The sequence below is a fragment of the Hyperoodon ampullatus genome (assembly GCF_949752795.1).
Source record: "Hyperoodon ampullatus genome assembly, chromosome: 20".
Taxonomy (NCBI): domain Eukaryota; kingdom Metazoa; phylum Chordata; class Mammalia; order Artiodactyla; family Ziphiidae; genus Hyperoodon; species Hyperoodon ampullatus.
The window spans coordinates 29,864,457-29,887,150 of NC_136933.1; positions in this window are offsets into that span (position 1 = coordinate 29,864,457).

The window sequence follows — 22,694 nt, forward strand, 5'->3', positions numbered from 1 at the left end:
ACTGCAGACCCAGATAGCTTCACCAGTTTATTCTTCCTACTATTCAATGAAAAAATAGTATCAATCTTATCTTATATAGGAGTTTTTAAAAAGGAAAAAGTTGAGAAGCCAACTCTTTTAATGAGGCCAACAAAACCTGGATTCTAAAACCTAAGAAGGATATTGCAAGAGAGAACAATGAGAGGCCAGCAACAGTCATGAACATAGGTTCAAAATAATAAATAAAGCCATAATGGATCAAATCCAGCAGTACACAATAATGATAATACATAATGGTGAAGTTGGGTTTATTCCAGAAATGCAAGATTAAGATTAGAAAATGCTGGATGGAATTCTCCATATTCACAGAATAAAGGATGAATCCAGGATTGTAGTTGGAGCCTGCATCATCATTTATCAGAAAGGAAGACACAGAAATCTGTAAGATCCAGCAAGCAGAAATCAGTAAGACCATAGATGACTCAACAACTCCATCAGTCAACTGGAGATAATGGACATCTATAGGCTACTTCATCCAACAACAGAATCCACATTCTTCTAATGCTCACGTAGAGCATTCACCAAGATAGACCACATTCTCGGCCATAAGACACACCTTAACAAATTCAACAGGATAAAGAGAAACCAGAATAGTCATCAGCACCAGAGTCTGCAGGTGATAGTGGTGGTGACACCTATTCCATGGCTAAAAATAAATTTGAGAAACACTGTCCTATAGAAATTATTAATAACTGTCAAATAACCTCATTACAGTTCCTTCCCTTGGCAGTCTTACCTCCACTGGAAATGATAATGTCTATTTGATTACAGAAGCTCTCTGTCCACCTTCCTACCATCATTCAATTCCTTTTTAAAGAATTTTAATTGACAAAGCATGAGATTTGGAGTCAGCAGACTTGGAGGGAAGTCACAAGGCTTCTCCAAATTGAAGATTCCTCATTACTAAAAGGGAGATGCCAGCGTCTGACCTGTTACGTTACAAGCGATGAATTGAATAATGCTTGACTAATGATGAAACACAGTGCAAATACTAATCGTTATTATTTTACCCTTCCAAAATTTAAATAAAGCAATTAACGGTGACAGAGATTGGGTTTCACCCAGGATACAACCTCCTCAATAAAGATTATTTTTATCTATCTTACATATGGAAATTAAAAGGGGTTATGGTCCTAGATTGAAAAGTGGGTGAATACAGATGATAGGAATGCAAACAATGAAATGAACCAAGTAATGATGCCTCAGTCATTTAAGACCTAGAATCCCCTCCCCTCCCCCATAGACAGCCACTCTCCACCCCACCTCCCTTCAGAGCTCTGTAACTGCTGTCACCTCTTTTACTTTATTCATGCAGGCAGGCTCAGCACAGACAGACAGTGTTGTACAGCAGTTAAGTGGTTAGGCTTCAGAACTAGACAGATCCAGTTTGAATCCCTGCTCCATTACACAGTGTAATCTCAGGTAAGTATCTGGTTACTCCAACCCTATTTATAAAAGTGAGGATTTTGAAACTTACCTCACAGACCTTTTGTAATAATTATTCCAAGAGAGGGCATGTGATAAGCTTTGCATGATGCCTGGCAAACAGTCATCACTTTATAATTTATCACCATCATCATAACTATTTCATGCCAGACCCAGATTTTTATGAGATGAAATATGGTAGTTTAGATAAGGGAGATTTCACTGAATTGGAAGAATCAAAAAAGATTTTTGAGGCAACGGTCACCAAAAGGATCCAAATGTAGCTTACGCATCCTTTTTTTTTTTTTAGTTTACACATTTCCAAGAAAGCTTTGATACAAACGGATTTGAGCAATCTTTTTTCCTAGGTTTTCTAAGTGATTTATAACTAAGGGATTTTTTTTTTTACAACTGCTTGGCTAGAACTGAAAGTTAAGGGAATATAGTACCCACCTAATTATCAAATGCCTGAATGTATTACCTATGGGCAGCATCCCTAGAGACCGATGAACCTACCAGGTCCTAGGGAAGTGGCCTTCCATGATGGGTACTGTGGTTTGTCCATCCAGTGACTTTTCTCTTTGAAATCAAACCCCCCCCACTACTGCACAATGTCCTGGGGTGAGGGCGGAGAAGTATCAGACTCACCCCAACCCCAGAGAGAAGGACCACAATGCAGCTGGTCAATCAATGAACTCCATCTCCCTGGCAGGGATGATTAGAGTTCATTAGAATCTTGGGATTTCCTATGTGGACTCTGGGAAAAAGAGTGACTTTCACTTCTTTTTGGAACAAGTTTGGGACTCCCACTGGGCCATAGTCGTCTTTGCTATCATGCAACCAGAGCATGCCTGAGGATGAAACAAACACATAGAGAAACAGAGCCAAGGAAAGAAAAGAGAGCCACGGGCCCAATGACATTGTTTGAACCTCCAAACAAGTCACACCAAAAACTGATCACATTTACTCCCTACCCCATCAATAGTTTTATAAGCAAACATACTACCTTTTCTACTTAAGCTACGTCAGCTTCTATCACCTCTAACCAAAAGAGTCCAATGAATGTACTCATCGGATCAAACATTTCCCAGAATTTCCATTGTCTCTCAAGAGGCATTCTTCCCATCTATATAGTTGTCCCAAAAAACATTTTGACCAAAATATTTGCAAGAAGATCTATACAAAGATGTAGGTAGAGTCGGCTAGAGTTCTCACTGTTAGTTTGTAGGATTTTTTTTTTCCTTCAAGTTAGGGTCATCTTGATGGTGCCTTAACTTTGTATCTCCTTATAGAGAGTTTTGTGTGTGTGTGTGTAATAGAAAACACTGCAGAAGCACATAAATATTAAACAGCAATAGCAAACTTTAAAATTTCAAGTGTATTGTCATTTAAAAATCACTCGAACGTTAGCGAAAGGAATATCACGTTTTCAATGTCTTCAAATTCATTTCTGAAAATGTGTAACAAATGTTTTCAGAGGCAGGAATGGCTCTTTCCTGCACCGTGGAGTTTTGTACTAAAAAAAAAAAAGAAATTCTCAGTGGATCTCACAACCATTCTATTACAGAGGAATTAGGACTCCCAGAAAGCAAGTAGAAAAACTGAATTGGACTTTGACTCAATTAAGTTATAGCTCAGAGGAGACTGATGTCTGAGATGAATAACTGATCTGGACTTTTTAGCCAGCTTTGTAACTGTTTATGCACGTCGTGAAACTATCTCACGATTTATTATCAGACATGTAACATCTGCTTGTGGTAAGAATAAGTGAACCACACTGAAGCTTATGAAATAGAAAATAAAACTCCACCCCTCCTCTTTTCATCCCTACTCCCCAGTGATAACCACTGGATTCATATCAATTTCCTTAAGCATCGTTTCTTTAATTCAGTTGCACAGATGCTGGTCATATACAACAGAAGAATTCTGTTTGGAAGTTACCTCTAATTTAACCAACTTAAAAAATGTCTACAAACCAGAGCAAAACTCAGTGACTACAGCAACACAATCTATATAATTATAGCTAAGACTCCTATCTCAAAAAAAAAAATGAATATAGGGTGATGTCACAACTGGGCAGCTTTGCAGGGTCCCTGAGGATAATTTCCTGTGACAATAACACGTGTTCTGTTTAGAAATAGGAAGGAGATTGTGGTTTAGTTGATCTCTAAGGGAAACAACCCTGCAGTGTCAGTTTGTAATAAAGTCTCTGAGAGCATCCGAGCCTGACCCTGGTGCTTAAGATCTAAGAGAAAAGTTAGAAAAACATAGTTTATGAGATTGCCCCTCCTACCAGAATGATGAACCCAACTGTGTCTTGAATGACAGCAGGAAAATGCAAAATAAGTTCAGGGAGCATGTGAGCCTCCTGGCAGTTAAACCATCCATTGAGTTAGAAAAACCTCATGAAGTGGTGAGGGCAGGAGAACAATTTGCTGAAACATCTGCTGAAGGAAGAGGTTCCAGCTCATTGGAACATCACTTCGCGTGCACTTGAATGAGTCCCAGGAAAACAGAAGTCTGTGCATCATTACATATGCAAGGAAGAAACATGCACAAAAGTCACTGAGCCGACAGCCACTCATAGCCCAAGATCAGCCAGTTTAGTTTTATCTCCCTCGGCGCAGCCCATGTAAAATGAAGCAGGTGCCAACAGACAGGGCTTCCCATGCTTGATCTATGACAGGTGCATGTGTCTGGACAAGAAATGGAGCCCCATCCCCAACCGCGAGCAAGGTAATATTAACACGTGCCTCTATTTCCATAATGCACCATCCATTCATCCAGGCAAAATAGCATGTAGACATTAGTATATGTCACAAGATGTCAATGTAACACATTTCTGAAGTACGTCTCAACATCATAAATACCAAGACAGCTTCATGTTCACGGTTTTTGCTGACTTGTGCTCCCAAAATGAAAAGGTCTTAGTGGATCACATTCCCTTTCTATCAGTGGGCCCACCTGCCGATCGCAGTAGGGAATTGAGAAAGACACTTAAGGGTTTACTATAGATATACTGTCTATGCATCATTTACTGCCAAAAGAATTTTAATTTCTTTCTTTCACACATGAAAGACATTATCTAGTGAGTCATTTCAAGAAAATAGAGGTGGGACTTCCCTGGTGGTTAAGAATCCGCCTGCCAGTGCAGGGGACATGGGTTTGATTCCTGGTCCGGGAAGATCCCACATGCGGCGGAGCAACTAAGCCCGTGTGCCAAAAGTACTGAGCCTGCACTCTAGACCTGCCAGCCATAACTACTGAACCCATGAGCCACAACTACCGAAGCCCACGTGCCACAACTACTGAAGCCCATGTGCCACAACTACTGAAACCCACGAGCCTAGAGCCCGTGCTCCACAACAAGAGAAGCCACCGCAATGAGAAGCCCACGTACCGCAATGAAGAGTAGCCCCCGCTCGCCGCAACTAGAGAAAGCCCACGCGCAGCAACGAAGACCCAAAGCAGCCATAAATAAATAAATAAATACATACATACATAAATACATAAATAAATAAAATTTACAAAAAAAGAAAAGAGAGGTGAAGGCAAAAATGGCTTCTCAAATTACAAGGAGTTTCTGAGAACCCCATAAACCATACTGGTTTCGTACGATGTTGCCACAACTGCTCCTGGAAGGAAACAGGATCCATAATTATTTTCTAGCTGAGTCTGCAACGAAAAGAGTTTCGTTTTTGCTTACTTTCAGGCTCCTTTATCAGCTAAGCTTGCCTGGTTATTTTCTCTCCAGTCAGTGGCTGCTCTTTGTCTAGCAAATCCGAGAACAGAGGCTGTTCTTTCCTAAAATGCTTCTAGTTCTTTTTTTAAACTTTTGCACAGACAAGCACAGTTTCTGATGCATCTCCTGACTGAAGAGCATCATTTATGAATCTGGAGAGACACTGAATTTTGGCAGACGTTAAACAAACAGCCGGATGGATCACTGTGCCTATAAAGGCACGTTTTTCTGCTAATCACAGGGAGAACCATTCTCCTCCGGGCCCATGTCTCTCGCATGGAACTGAATACAGCAGAAAGGAAAAGGAAAGGTTACTGACAGCTAGGTCTGGAAGAACTATGTTAGTAATCAAGTTTATGGCACATAATTAGGTTCCTATATCTCCCTTCCAATCAGATTAAGATTACCCCATTTTATATTCATTGCATATCTGTACAATATCTTTATAAATATATGTACTGGAATGATGGATTTGTGCCTGACTTGGCTGTTGCTTATTATAATATTTTAAGCATTAGCTGTCTTTTCCAGAATCTGTATCAGGCTTGAGCTACCAAAAATTAAAGAGGTGGCCTCCGTGTGATGTGACCAGGATCCCAGGAGGCCTGGGAAGCTCGGGACACAGCCTGGCCTGGTTTAGGGCTCAAACTCTGGCCACTCCAGCCACTGACCCTGCACGGGCGAAAGCACTGATTTGGCATCAAAATAACTTGGGTTAAACTTTTATCTCTGACAGGTATTAGTTGTTTGGGTTTTCCCAGGTCACTGGATGCTTCTGAACCAACTTTTCTCATCTGGCAAGTTGGAGACACAAATACCTTACAGGGCTCAGAGCTCATGGAAGAGAAGGTGAGTGAAGGTGGCCATGAGAATGGCGTTTTCCTAGGAATCAATGTACATAAGTTGAGGTAGATGGTGGCCTCTGTTTTGGCTGAAGGTGGAGATTCTTACATGATAGAGAAACAGGGAAAGATGCAGAGGAGAGAGGGAAACAGAGAACAGGATGTCCACCAGCCCACCCAAAGCCCAGGAGGGCCACTAGCCCTACACACCCAGTCTCCACCTGGGGTCAGCCTGGAGACCCTGCCACATAGTAATAAGGTCTTACAAGGATGCAGCACTGCCACAGAGAGCATGGGTAAAGCTAGCAAGGCCCAAAAGCCTGTCTGGGGCCTCCCTGGTGGCGCAGTGGTTGAGAGTCCGCCTGCCGATGCAGGGGATACGGGTTCGTGCCCTGGTCCGGGAGGATCCCATATGCCGCAGAGCGGCTGGGCCCGTGAGCCATGGCCGCTGAGCCTGCGCATCCGGAGCCTGTGCTCCGCAACGGGAGAGGCCACAACAGTGAGAGGCCTGCGTACCGCAAAAAAAAAAAAAAAAAAAAGCCTGTCTGGAAAGAGCGACAGGGCAAGGACATTCCTGCAGGGGCAAAGCAGAAGTGTCTGAGCAAATGCGCATTTACATGCAGGGTCTCTAACTGCTGTTACTCTATGTCAGCAGGTAAGACCTGTGGCGGTGGGAGGGAGCATTAAAAATAACGGAATCCCATCTGTACTCACAAACTGTTAGGGCCTAGGGAAATCACTGTGGCAATTATATGTGAAATATTTAGGTTATAATTACACTTAAGAAGAAATTTCCAATCTTCTCTCAAGAGTCTTCTTTTGGCCCTGGGGCAAGCAGCTCCCAAATGCAGTTAACACGGGGAACTCATCCATTCTGGAGTATCGGGGACGTGGTGAGCAGGGCTTGGAACATTCCCTACACGTATGCTCCCCAGTTCTGTGACCATATGGGCCGCAAGCCAAAAATACACCCAGGGTAACTCCAATAACATGTCCTATGATTGCTGGGAAAAGTACACACTCCAAGTTCCCAGGCAATATTGATAAGAGGGGGCGTTTATGAATGAGAATGAGGGAGATAAAACAGCTGCTCAACTAGGACTCATAACCACATACGTCAGCTTATTCAGATTAACCTCATGCGTTCTAATGCTGGGGTTCAGAAAATACGGTCACTGTGCCCAAGATATGCTCATTCATCACTATGAAAACTTATAGTTTGTTCTTTGTTTGTTTGTTTGTCTTGCAGTACGCGGGCCTCTCACTGCTGTGGCCTCTCCCGTTGCAGAGCACAGGCTCCGGACGCGCAGGCTCAGCGGCCATGGCTCACGGGCACAGACGCTCCGCGGCATGTGGGATCTTCCCGGACCGGGGCACGAACCCGTGTCCCCTGCATCGGCAGGCGGACTCTCAACCACTGCGCCACCAGAGAAGCCCAAAACTTGTAGTTTGTGTTCCTAGTACTTTTCACAAGAAAAAGCCATTATCTTAGTCCTGCAATCACAATACCTCCCCTTCCCGTAGCCATCCATCCTGCACTGTAATGATTCTAATCATTTCCCCCATAAGGATATTTAGAGTAATTCCATTGTCAGGGTTTGGAAATCAAACTGGCACCGCCTGCACTGTCACCAAAAGAACCCCAGGAAAAGACTTGGCAAAGCGAGCAGATATAAAGGCAATAAAACTAGCTGGGCTCCGTTGAGCCCTTGCCAATTCTAAGTCGTCGTTATTTTTATTGTTTGGGGCTTTCTATGGCTAGCTTTATGAGTTCAGGTCCCGAGGATGATTTTACATTTACGGATGAAGAGATATTACTAGAAGCATAAGATTAATGGGAAATTAGATTAAACATTGTACTCCAATAAACATGTTTTTTAAAAAATTTTTTTTTTTTTTTTTTTGCGGTACGCGGGCCTCTCACTGTTGTGGCCTCTCCCGTTGCGGAGCACAGGCTCCGGACGCGCAGGCTCAGCAGCCATGGCTCACGGGCCCAGCCGCTCCGCGGCATGTGGGATCTTCCCGGATTGGGGCACGAACCCGTGTCCCCTGCATCGGCAGGCGGACTCTCAACCACTGCGCCACCAGGGAAGCCCTAAAAAAATTTTTAATAAACATTTACTATAAGGAAAAATCAGTTCCTCTGTTGTTCAATATCACGTCGATCAGAAGCAGTTCTATTTCTGGAAGAAAATTCTTGAGATAGTCGACAGTTTCATACCACAGGAGAGAAGATTTCATCTTATTTGTCAGTGTGGAGTGTGAGGTCAAGAAACATCATTTCAGCTGGGAGTGAGCTGATACCACAGAAATACCAGACTAATACGATAAAGGGTTTGTTTAATTGTTTCTAAATCAGATCAGCCAAACCCATAAAACAGAAAATAATTAATAGTTAACAATTCAGTGATGAAAAAATGTAAGCAAACAAGCCTTCGTATATACAGACATATTTAAAACTGATCATTCTGTGTAAGTTGGTACAGCCACTATGGAAAACACTACAGAAGTTCCTTAAAAAACTAAAAATAGAGTTGCCGTATGATCCAGCAATCCCACTCCTGGGAATATATCTGGAGAAACTCTAATTCAAAAAGATACACACACCCCCAGTGTTCATTGCACTATTCACAATAGCCAAGACATGGAAGCAACCTAAATGTCCTTTGACAAATGAATAAGATGTGGTATATATACAATGGAATATTACTCAGCCATAAAAAATGAAATAATGCCATTTGCAGCAGCATGGATGGACCTAGAGATTATCATACTAAGTGAAGTCAGAAAGAGAAAGACAAATACCATATGGTATCACTTATATGTGGAATCTAACATACGACACAAATGAACTTATTTACAAATCAGAAACAGACTCACAGACATAGAAACCAAACTTATTGTTACCAAATGGAAAAGGGGGTAGGGGAGGGATAAATTAAGAGTTTGGGATTATAATACAAATGCCTATATATAAAATAGATAAACAACAAGGTCCTCCTGTATAGCACAGGGAATTATATTCAATATCCTGTAATAAACCACGATGGAAAAGAATATATGACTGAATCAGTTTGCTGTACACCAGAAACCAACACAATACTGTACATCAACTATACTTCAATTAAAAAAAAAAAAAACACTGATCATTCTGAAACCATCTTTTTAATATTCAAATTCTTTACTACAAGGTTCCTTACATCACCTTCAGTTAAATATTCAGGAGTAATAGTCTGTATGTATTAGGGTTCTTCAGAGGAACAGAGCCAACAGGATATATTGAGAGATATGGGGAGGATACCTGAGAGAAAGAGAGATTGATCTATTATGAGGAATTGGCTCAGATGACTATGGAAACCAAGCCCCATAATCTACTGCCTACAAGCTGGAGACCCAGGCAGGCCGGGAGTTTTAGCCAAGTCTGAGGGCCTGAGAACCAGGAGAACCCGTGATGTAAGTCCCAGTGTAAGGGCAGGAGGAGACCCATGTCCCAGCTCCGCAGTCAGGCAGGCAGTGAGCTCTCCCTCCTCTGCCTCTAGTCCTGTTCAGGTCCTCAGTGGATGGATGAGGCCCACCCACACGGGTGAGGGTGATCTTCTCTACACACTGATTCCAATGCCGGCCTCACTGGGAATCACCCTCACAGACACACCCAGAATAATGTTTGACCAAATATTGGGCACCCCATGGCCAAGATGACACATAAAAGTACGCATCACACTATAGAAAACTAAAAGCTAAAAAACAAGCTCCCAGATAAGATTGCTCTGTGAACGTGTTGGAAACTCACCTGGAAAAACGCTTGAGCATTCTGGGAGCCCATCGATGTGCTCAAGATCCCACAGAGAGAACCACACCAACAGACACCCTTGTTCTCATGCCCCAGCTGCCTCCTGTCAGAAGGGCAATGCACACAGGGCCCTTCTGGAGGGAGTGTAGTCACCAGGGAGGTGTGATGCACTAAGGCTTTCCCACCAAGAAACTGTTGACCCCATCCTGTACCAAAGTCCTTATTTCTATGAGTTTGTGTATGTGTGATAAAATATACATAATTATATAATGTAAAATGTACCACCTTAACCATTTTTAAATGTACAGCTGAGTGATATTAAGTACATTTACATTGTTGTACAACCATCATCACCACTCATCTCCAGAACCTTTCTATCCTCCCCAGCTCTGTACCCATCAAACACTAACTCCCGTCACCTAGAGCAGCCAAATCCATAGAGATGGTCTACATTCCATCTCTATGAATTTGGCTACTCTATGTGCCCCACATAAGTGGACTCTACAGCCTCTGTCCTTTTGTGACTGGCTTATTTAATCTGGCACAATGTCCTCAAGACTTAGCCATGTTGTAGCATGTGTCAGAACTTTCCTTTTCAAAGGTGAATGATATTCCTTTGTATGTATGTACCGTACTGTGTTTTGTTTATCCATTCATCCATTGGTGTGCATTTGAGTTGCTTCCACCTTTCAGCTATTGTGAATAACGCTGCAATGAACATAGATGTACATGAGAATTTTTTAACTTTTAAAACTTGATGGCATGGGTAAGGCAGGCTCATTTGGGAAACAGTAGATGGTAGTGGTTCAGAGGATGGGCTCTTAGGCGAGATGAGCTTGAATCTCAACTCTGTCACTTACTAGCTGTGTGACCTCTGGTTGGCTACTTGACTTCTCTGTGCCTTAGCTGCTGAATCCTTAGTATACAATAATCATGTCTATTTCCTAGGGCTGAAATTGAGCAATGTGTGCGAAGTGCTTATCACAGATCTTTGCACATAGTAAGCTATGTGCAATATTAGCTGTTATCCTTACATAGAAAAATTAGGGAATACAAGCAAGCTAATGAAAGAAAATGAAAAAAATTTTAAATCCTCTATCTTGAAGATAATTCTTATTACACATTTTAAGGTATATCCCTCTGTCTTAGTCAGATCAACTGTTAAAACAAAAATACCATAGGCTTATAAACAGAAGACACTTATTTCCCACAATTCTGGAGGCTGTGAAGTTCAGGATCAAGGCACCAGCGGATTGGGTGTCTGGTGAGGGCCCCTTCCTGACTGATACATTTTCTGACTGTGTCCTCAATGGCGGAATGAGCCAGGGAGCTCTGTGGTGTCTCTTTTCTAAGGACACTAACCCCATTCATGAGGGCTCCATCCTCATGACCTAACCACGTCTCAAAGGCCTCACCTCCTAACACGATCACATTGAGGGTTAGAGCTTCAACAAATGGATTTTAGGGGGACACAGACATTCCGCCCATGACACCACTGTCAACTTTTCTTACAAAAGTTAAAAACCATATACACTGTTTGTTCAACTGTGTTTTCCACCAAACCTTTGTGAATCCATAATTATATTTCTAAATCATCACTTCTAATCCTTCGGGGGGAAACTACAATTTATTTAATTAATTCTAGGTCTGAGGTCTGTCTTAGGTTGTGTTCCTCAGAAGCAGATCCTGAGGTAGGGAAATGCTCCCAGAGGACACCAGTAAGAACGGGAGGAAGCAGGATAAGGAGAGGAAGGCAGCCGAGACAGCGTGTGACCTCTGCAAAGCCCACAGTGGTGGCTCCTGGCTGATCCATGGGTGTGTGGCACCTTGGAGTATCCCAGGCCAAGACAAGGATGCTGGATTTCCATCCTCATACAGCTTACAGGCATTGGGTAAGACCCACCCAAGGCTCTTTGAGCGATGCCAGCTCCAACAGCCTGAAGGTCCAGGTGATGCTGCCGAAAGCAAGGGTTAGGGTTGTGCTCAAGGCCCTACACACACACACATGCACACACGCACAGACACATGTATGCATGCACATGAACACGAACATGCAAGTGCACATGCATGTGGAATCATGCGTACACACACATGCATCCATGCACACACGTGCACACACGTGCATGCACACACACATACACAGTGAAAAGAGGTCTGGGCAGAGCAACAACGTCATGGATCCCCCAGGGGTCCCAACATGTGAATGAAATTGACACAAACCAATAAACGTGTGCAAAGAACATATGCAAGTCCAGCCGTGGGTTTTATACCCCTCTTTCCAGAAATCCTCCAGAACACCTCCTGCTCTCAATAGCCACACTCGACTCCTTCCCCTCACTCCCTGATCATACAGCCCTGCTGGTGTCACAACTCAGCCTCTTGTCTGCAACTAAGAGACCGCCAGCCTCATCCCAGCTGAGAGCAGTGATCAGACCAGGTCAGTGGGTTACCAGTTGCCCTCTCTCTTAAGAACCACGACTGGCAGAACAGCCACCCTCTGCCCAGATCAGGGAGCTGTCCTGGCGATTCCTCCCAGAGTCTATAAATAATCTCAAAAAATACCCAGGGAGGGACACTGGGAATTTGGGGTGGCATTAATTTTTCTTGTCATTATCAAATTACTTCTAATACTTTTTTATCACACAAGTGTCTTTCTTTTCCCAGCTTCCAGGGGTTGGAGGAAGATTGAATATAGCACAATAGGGACTTCACACCCTGGTACTGGGTCCACACAGCACACGGACACAGGCCAGGCCACCTGCTGGAAGGAAGCCAGGTTCCTCGGGAAGAGCAGAACATGTGCGTGTGGACCCCAGCTTTGCACCCCTCTCAGCCTGAGGCTGGGCACCCACAGAGGAGCTTGGAGAACTAGCAAAGGGGCAGCCTCGATGTTCTGTGTTACAGGTGCCACTAGGTCCACTTCTCCTGGATCAGGGACTGTGGCTCAGAGACCTGGAAGGACTGGGAAAAGGCAGAGACCTGTTTCCATGGCACCTCACCCTAGCAGAGTACTAGGAGATGCACTTAGACAAGAAGCAATGTCGTTTGCAGCCCCTGGGTTCCTGGTGAGGCACTGAAGCCTGAAGGCTCTGCTGGGTCCCTGATACCATACTTTGTTAAGGCTGCTACCATTATGACACCACGAGGATGCGACCTGTGTTAGTGCTGGAGGGTGGGGGGACACAGGGAGACAGGAGGAACACTGGGCAGGTGGAGACGCACACACACGCACACACATGCACACACACACACAAAACATGGGAATGAGCACAACTCACGCATAAGACCAGGAAGAGAGTCATTTGACATGGAAGCTGTAGGCACAGAGGAAGTGTCACTAGATGGACGATGAGAACGGCGAGGGGTAGTTCCTGCTCAGCTGGGTGACCAACATGCCCTGGGTTGCCTGGGACCTTCCCAGTTTGGGCATGAAACTCCCCATCCTGGCAGCGCCCTCAGTCCAGGGCCAGCATCACCCTCCCTGACCCCAGTGCATGATGTGGTTGGTTAGTACTGTGGACGGAATGCTCATGTCCCCCCACATCTGTAGGCTGAAGCCTTAATTCCAAATGCGATGGTGTTTGGAGGTGAGACCTTTGGGAGGGAATCCCTCCTGAAGGGATCAGTGCCCTGATGAGAAGACACGAGTGACCTTGTTCCACGCTCTCACTCCTCCCCACGTGAGCCACCTGCAGCCCGGAGAATGCCCCACCTGAGCCCCACCAGACTGGCACCCCAGTCTATAGTTTTGTCTTTTCCATAATATCATTGAGTTGGAATCACCTTGTATGTAGCCTTTTCAGATTAGTTTCTTTCACTTGGTCATGTGTATTCACAGTTCCTCTGTCTCTTTTCATGGCTTGAGAGCTCATTGCTTTGGGCACTGATTTGCCTCATTTTCTTATGTGTGTTATGGGGATACATGGTGATGATAATAATCATATCCACCTTGCAGGCTTGATGGAAGAGCTAAATGAGTTAATATAGGTAGAGCATTTAGACTAACAGCTGGAGCACAGAAAGTAAACAAGGTCGGTCGTGGCTGCTACTGTTAAGAGCATGGCCATGTGTAGTAAGAACCTGGGTTAGAATCCCAGCTCCACCACTCAGAGCTGAGCAACTTACTTAATCTCTTAAAGCCTCGATTTCTCCAGCTGTTATATGGGGCTAATAATACTTGTCTCATAGGTTCATGTTGCTTATTAAATGAACTGGTGAGTGTAAACCGCTGAGTACAGTCCCTAGTACACTGGAAACTTCCTCATCAGCAGGAGAAGGCTTGGTTTTCTTCTCTTTCCATTCCATGATTCTGGTTTCTCCTCTAATTCAGGTAAATCATGCGGAAATAGGCATTTTTTACCCCCACTCTCGGCAATGGGAGATGCAAGATGGACAGCAGAGCTGTGAGGCTATCAACCAGAGTGCTGAGGGGATGTTAGCTTCAGTCAGTGGCCCAGGACGCAAAGCCCAGAGCCCATCACAGTTGAAGTGGGAGGTCGCCAGGAAGAGGCACCCAGACGGAGGTGAGGGCAGAAGAAAGAGCTGGGGGTCAGGGACGCACCACGGTGAGAAGAGCGGCTGTCTGGGAGCAGTTCTAGGATGATCTGCTAATTGGGTCAGGCTGCCCTCTTTCCTGGAGCTCTCCTGAGCGAGGTTGTGCCCTCTTACAGGTACGTCTGAAGAGGACTAAGGCACCTGCTGCCTTGAGAGGCTTGCCATACAAAGTCCAACCATGACTCATAATTGAAAACTCTAAGCTCAACACAACCGACCCACAAGCAACCTTTTAGATCCTAACCCATCTTGAACTGAAGACTACGCTGATATAAAATCCAGCCCACTTAGGTTAAAAGGTAAAGGCACTGTTTCCTGAAGTCAGAAAATAATTAAACGCCAACATTTCTACAGGTATTTTCCATTTGTAGAGAAGATAGGAGAAATTGTTTTAGACAACTTTGCTATATACTCCAACAAAGAAAAAATATGTTCTTTAGTATAACATATTTCTCAAGGTTAAAGAAAATATAAAGATTTGAAAAATAATCTCAGATGATTTCTAAAAATAGAACCTGTGTTTCCTAGTCTCCATCAGGATACTACCTCTGCTTCGTAATATATATTATCTATTTAAACTAAATAATCTGGATTGAATTTTATATTACAAATTAATTTTTAATCCACATATATTAAATCCCTACTGAGTATAATGAGTTTCACACCTAAACAGCAATGAAATCAAAACTTTCATTGGGATGCTGAGCATATTAACTATAGTTGTCCCATTTTTCTTTTTCTTTACTTTCCTATCCTTGACTTGAAAGTATTCCAGACCACAAGTGCAAAGAGAGGCAAACATGATCCTCTTTTTGCATTTTCTGTAAAATAAAATTGAAATATAGAATGCTATGTATCATGTCAGGGTTATGCAGACTCTCTCTCCTTCCCTCAGCTGATTCCCTGTAAATCAGCCATTTAGCTCCATGAAATTGTCAATGGCACAACCATCAAACTTTCTAACTTAACATTTGTGCAATATTTCCTGTGCTATCCCTAGCTTCTGAGTGGGAAATGCTTATAAATAAGTTATTAACAGCTGGTGTCACAAGAGAGACATTTTAGTTATGGGGGTAACTAGTAAGGGGACCATGATCAAGTTGCCTTATGATACAGACAAAAGCTAGTCATCCATTCAACAGCCTGATATTTTACTTTTTAAATATTTCATGGTTCAAAAATAAAAGCAGCATCCCCTTTTGGTAGGGGATGAGTATCCAAACACACAGGGCAGATATCATTGCTCCAAATTACAACCAGAAAAGAACCAGAAAAAGCAAAAAAAGAGAGAGATAGAGAGAGAGAGGGAGCCACCTTGGCACTGATTTATGTGTGTGTGTGAGTCAGCTTGGGCTGCTATAACCAAAATACCACAGATGGGGGGACTTAAACAACAAACATTTATCTCTCACGGTCTGGAGGCTGGAAGTCCAAGATCAAGGACCAGCAGATCTGGTGTCTGGTCCCAGGACTCACTTCCTGGCTGGTAGATGCTATCCTCTCACTAGGCCTTCACATGGGGGAAACGGTGAGGGGGCTCTCTGGGGTCTCAGAAGGGCACTAATCCCATGTGTGAGGCCTCCACTCTCTTGGCCTACTCACCTCCCAAAGACCCCACCTCCCTATATCTTCACTTTGGAGATTAGGTTCCAACACATAAATTTGGGGGAACACAGACATTCAATCCACTGCAGCATGAATTTCAAAATACTATTATTTAGGCATATCTTCTCTATGGATGCTCTTTTACTGCTTTTGCAATTAATATACATTGCATGTCTAGGCAAAATTGCTACAGAATCAGAAGATGATAATATTAAGGAAAAAAACAGGATACTCCATGTGTGAAATATATGTTTTTAATGTTGTGGGGCAAACTAGCCTTACAAGATCTTCCATCATCTTGACAAAAATTAAAATATTATAATTATGAATTATCCACCATCCCTCATTTCTCTCCTGGGTTTTCCTCCATCTCTACCCCCAGGACTATTACAATGGATTTTTCAGACTCACCATTCTGTTTTCTTATTGTTCTAGGCTGTGGGAGCTGGAGAAGGGAAAACAGAGTGAAAGCCCATTCAAGATATAGGTCCCCAAATTAGGGGTGCTGTCAACAACAGAATACTGTCAGGAAGGATGTACATTGTGAATCAGGTTATCCATGGGCCTCACACTCAAACTAGTACAAAACACCAACCACTGCTTCTATTTGTCACCTCCAAGCCTGTTGGGAGGCCTGGAAGCCAAAGAAGTGACAATAGCATCTATGATAGACAGAATTATGATCCTCCCAAAGACAGCCAGGTCCTAACCCCTAGAACTTGGGAATGTATTACTTTACATGGCAAAGGGACTTGTTATGATTATGTTTAGGACTTTGAGATGGAAAGATCCTCTGGGTGGGCCCAATGTAACCCCAGGGGTCCTCAGAGAAGGGGATGTGACAACAGAGAAGGTGTTGGGGTGATACAAGGAAGGGGACACAAGATGAGAAATGTGGGCTCCTCTAGAAGCCGGAAAAGGCAGGAAGCATTTTCTCCCCTGAAACTCCCAGGAGGACTGCAGCCCTGCCATCTCCTTGACTTGAGCCTGGTGAAACTCATTTTGGACTCTGACCTCCAGAACTCTAAGATACTAAATTTGTGTTATTTTAAGCCACTAAGCTTGTGGTAATTTGTTACAACAGCAAGTGGAAATTAATACAGCATTTGCAGGTCCAGGGAAGTTGGCTGGACAGGAGTTCTTCAGAAAAGGTGCTTGGGGCAATCAAATTTCACATTCCACCCTCGATGCCTGAAATGCCATTAGATGTGAAGAGTCCTGGACACCACCTGCAGGGGCTCTGGCACTGGCCTGTCTCCAGGCCTCACTGGGGAGGACTCACACCCATTTGTACTATGGGCAGTACTCTATCTTAGTGCCTGATACATGCCCACATGGAATGACATTTTCTATTGATGGATGACTGGATAAAGAAATGTGGTACATATACGCAATGGAATGTTACTCAGCCATAAAAAAGAATGAAATAATGTCATTTGCAGCAACATGGATAGACCTAGAGACTATCAGACTAAATGAAGTAAGTCAGACAGAGAAAGACAAATATCATACGATATCACTTATATGCGGAATCTTAAAAAAAAAGACACAAATGAACTTATTTCTAAAACAGAAAGAGACTCACAGACACAGAAAACAAACTTATGGTTGCCAAAGGAGAAATGGAGGTCGGGGGAAAAGGATAAATTTGGAGGCTGGGACTAACATATACACACTACTTTGTATAAAATAGATACCCAAGAAGAACCTACTATATAGCACAGGGAACTGTACTCAATATTATGCAATAACCTATAAGGTAAACGAATCTGAAAAAGAATATATATATGTGTGTGTGTGTGTGTGTGTGCGCGCATGCATATAACTGAATCGCTGTGCTGTACGCCTGAAACTTACACAATATTGTAAATCAACTATACTTCAATTTTAAAAATTTAAAGAAAAAAGTGACATTAATCATGGCCAGCCCCATCCTTCACTTATTTTCTTCAAAAACATGTATTAATCATCAGTTACGCACATGGCCCTGTGCTTGGTAACAAAATAGAGACAAAGATAGATAAGTCCTGAACATTAGGTGCAAAGAACTTTAAGCTTCATTGGACAGAAGGGCCACAAACATAACTAACCAGAGTGCGAGGTAGATACTGCTAAGTGCCAGCAGCAGGGTGAAGAAGGAGACAAATATGCAAGAAAAGCATTGCTGCGAACCACGTGCCCAACAGACAGGGGACTTAGAACTCCAGTTGGAGGAGTCAAGGATGATTGGGAGAAAGTAGAATTAGAGCTGGTTGTTAGAGACTAGCAGCTTTAATTATTGAAAAATGAGAGAAAAGAGCATTCTACGGAGAACATGAATAAAGACACAGAATCAAAACAGAAAAGCATGGAGCAAGTACATACAGGAAGTGTGCATTAGATTTTAGGATCCATGAGAGCAGCGACTTTTGTGTGATTTGTTCACTGCTTGCTATGGAATGAATGTTTCTGTCCCCCCAGAATTTATAGTTAAATCCTAACCACCAAGGTGATGGTTCCAGGACGTGGGGCCTTTGGGGGGTGATGAGGTCATGAGGGTGGAGTGTTCATAATTGAGATTAGCGCCTGGTAAAAGGGACCCCAAAGAGCTAGCTCCTCATTTGTACTAGGTGTGGTGGCATCAAGAAGATGCCGTATACAAGGAAGAAGAGTCTTCTCGACACCAAATCTGCTGGCGCCGTGATCTTGGACTTCCAGCCTCCAGAATGTGAGAAATAAATGTACGTTGCTTCTAAGCCACCCAGTCCATGGTATTTTTGTTGTAGCAGCTGGAAAGGACTAAGACACCACTCTATAGGCCTAAGGCAGCACCTGGCACAAGTAAGTTCTCAGGAAATGTGTATGGAAGGAAGGGAGGGAGGGTGAAGAGAGGAAAAGAAGGAGAGAGGGAGATGAGATAAGAAGATCCACATGAGGATGGTACATGGAAATTGCAAACCAACTCAAGTCTAGACACACACCAGATAGATGCTCTTTAGAAGAGCATGGTGTCCAACACAGCACAATCTGTTCAGGAACCTAGCCCTAGAAGTGCATGCCCAAGGGTGTGGAAGAGTAGGTCACAGTTCCTGAGTGTTTGCCAGGAGCCAGACACGAGTCTCCATTCTTAAGGTTTCCAAGTCCAGGACTTCCCTGGTGTTGCAGTGGTTAAGAATCTGCCTGTCAATGCAGGAGACACGGCTTCGATCCCTGGCCCAGGGAAGACCCCACATGCCATGGAGCAACTAAGCCCTCGAGCCACAACTACTGAAGCCCGCGCGCCTAGAGCCCATGCTCTGCAACGAGAAGCCACCGCAATGAGGAGCCCGTGCACCGCAACAAAGAGTAGCCCCAACTCGCCACAACTAGAGAAAGCCTGCAGTGCAGCAATGAAGACCCAACGCAGCCAAAAATAAATAAATTAATTTTAAAAAATTGTAAGTGTTAAAATGAGCAGATTGAAGTGGGTGTATTTAAAATTCAATTAAAAAAAAAAAAGGTTTCCAAGTCCAGTGCATCAATCACTGGATCTTCTCCAAAACTCTAGGAAGTGCAGATGCCTGTCATGCCCACTTTTAGGTGATCAACTGAAGCACAGGAATGCTAAGTAACCTTGCCAATGTCCAACAGGCACCAACTCTATGGCTGGAATCCAAATGCAGCCCTGGACCTCAGAGCCGATAGCCAGTACCTAGCAGACAGGGGTCGCTCTCCATAACACCTGGCCACCCTGCCTCTGTCCTCCGCTGGTCAGCCTGTCTCGCTTACTCAAAGCTTCCACTTAGTTTACTCCCCCACCTCTTTCCACTGTCTCCCTCCACGAGATCCGGGAACACACCTCTCCAAAATGTATACGCCTAGCCCTGACATGACCTGGCACTCGGGGTGCCCCCTCCAGACAGCCTAGCCCAAGAACTTCTCAGTGTCCAGACAGTTACTGTGATCTCTCATGTCATCAAAAAATTGTTAATTAAAAAGAGTTCATTTGTCCATTCCATATTTTTAATAGCATTTAGTATTGATAAATGAGTAAGAAATTAACTACATCACGTGTTGCCTGAGGGGCTCTAAACGGGTGGACATTTCCAAAGAAGCAACTTGACACAAGGCAACAAAACTGTTAGCAACGTTCATGATCTTGACCCTGGCTGTCAAATGTCTGAGAATAGGTCCTAAGAAAATAAGCAAAGATGCGTATGCCAGAATGACCATCACAACATTTCTTATATTAGCAAAAAATTAAAATCAACCTAAATATTCAAAAATAATATAAGAAGAATTAAATAAATGATAGGACTGTGTATTAATAATGTGGGGAAGTACACACAAGTCATTTTTAGGGAGAAATAGAGGCTTACAAACGCTTCCTCAATTTTGAATTAAAAATGTATGTGCATGCACAGACCCATTTTAGCTATATATACATATAACTATATATATATATATATGACTACATATATATCTCTGTGGTGTGGATAAGCATGTAAAAGAAAATATATATATATATATATAAGGAAAGAGAGCAAGAAAATGGTATGGAGATTCATCTTCATGGAACATATGTAATGTATGTATCCTATTAGCAGTTATTTGGTGCATAGTACCTGACACATGATAAACACTCAATATTAGTGTGATTGTTTAATGTTGGGTGGGTTTTATTTTTTTCCTTTATTATTTTCTGTTTCTTCCATGCATTCTCCAAGAACATGATTTCTTTCACAGTCAGAAAATTAAACGATTATAAAAAGATATATGGGAATGCTTGTCTTAAATATTTAGTGGTCATTCAGGTGTAAGGCTTGTCTGCAAATGTTTATGCCTGAGACGTGGATACAATGGTAGTATTTTTAAAAGACCTGTTCCATAAGGAAATAGAAGAGAAATTCACATAAAGAACCAGAACCAAAGAAACAAGGAGCATGTAATAAAGGTGATTGCCAAGATTTCATATATAAAGGGAAAAGAGAGGAGCTGACCAAGAGATTGGTCACTGTTTTTCCACCAGCAGTTTTCAGGGTTTTGTGTCTTCTCCTCCTCATGAAGTTTCCCAGCATGAAAGGTAGGGAGATGTCCCACTGGTGACCCGTTCCCAAGACAGTCCCACATTTTCCAGTGTTTGATCATTAATATGAGGTGAGGCAGTTCTCCAGTCCATTTTCAGCTTTCCATTACTCAAACACTGCACCTCAGCACACTTCTCTTCTCTCACAGACTCCACAGTATCTTCATAGACTAAAGATTTTAAGAAGAAATATCAAGTACTCCAGAAGATGGCAGAGGAGTAAGATGTGGAGATCCCCTTCCTCCCCACAAATACATCAGAAATATAACTACACGTGGAACAACTCCTACAGAACACCAACTGAATGCTTGCAGAAGACCTCAGACTTCCCAAAAGGCAAGAAACTCCCCACGTACCTGGGTAGGGCAAAAGAAAAAAGGAAAAACAGAGACAAAAGAATAGGGACGGGACCTGCACTTCTGGGAGGGAGCTGTGAAGGAGGAAGTTTCCACACACTAGGAAGCCCCTTCGTGGGCAGAGATGGATTTTGGAGGAGGGGGGAAGCTTTGGAGTCACGGAGGAGAGCGCAGCAACAGGGGTGCAGAGGGCAAAGCAGAGATTCGAGCACAGAGGATCGGTGCCGACCGGCACTCACCAGCCTGAGAGGCTTGTCTGCTCACCCGCTGGGGCAGGCGGTGGCTGGGAGCTGAGGCTTGGGCTTCAGAGGTCGGATCCCAGGGAGAGGACTGGGGTTGGCTGTGTGAACACAGCCTGAAGGGGGCTAGTGCACCACAGCTAGCCAGGGGGGAGTCCGGGAAAAAGTCTGGACCTGCCTAAGAGGCAAGAGACCATTGCTGCGGGGTGCGCGAGGATAGGGGATGCAGAGCACAGCCTAAACGAGCTCCAGAGATGGACACGAGCCGCGGCTATCAGCGTGGACACCAGGGACGGGCATGAGATGCTAAGGCTGCTGCTGCAGCCACCAAGAAGCTTGTGTGCAAGCACAGGTCACTATCCACACCTCCCCTCCTGGGAGCCTGTGCAGCCCGCCACTGCCAGGGTCCTGTGATCCAGGGACAACTTCCCTGGGAGAACACACAGCACACCTCAGGCTGATGTAACGTCACGCTGGCCTCTGCGCTGCAGGCTTGCCCTGCATTCCGTACTCCTCCCTCCCCCCGGCCTGACTGAGCCAGAACCCCCTAATCAGCCGCTCCTTTAACCCCGTCCTGTCTGGGTGAGGAACAGATGCCCTCAGGCAACCTACACGCAGACGCAGGGCCAAATCCAAAGCTGAACCCCAGGAGCTGTGCGAACAAAGAAGAGAAAGAGAAATCTCTCTGTGCAGGCTTGGGAGAAGTGGATTAAATCCCCACAATCAACTTGAGGTACCGTGTATCTGTGGAATGCCTGAATAGACAACGAATCATCCCAAAATTGAGGCAGTGGACTTCAGGAGCAACTATAGACATGGGGTTTGCTGTCTGCGACTGACTTGTTTCTGATTTTTATGTTTATCTTAATTTAGATTTTAGGGCTTGTTATCACTGGTGGATATGTTTATTGATTTGGTTGCTGTCTTCTTTTTTTAATTACTTTTTAATTTCTTTATTTTAATAAGTTTTTTAAGTTTTTTATTTTAATTATTTTATTTTATTTTTCTCTTCCTTTTTTTCTCCATTTTCTTCTGAGCTGTGTGGCTGACAGGGTCTT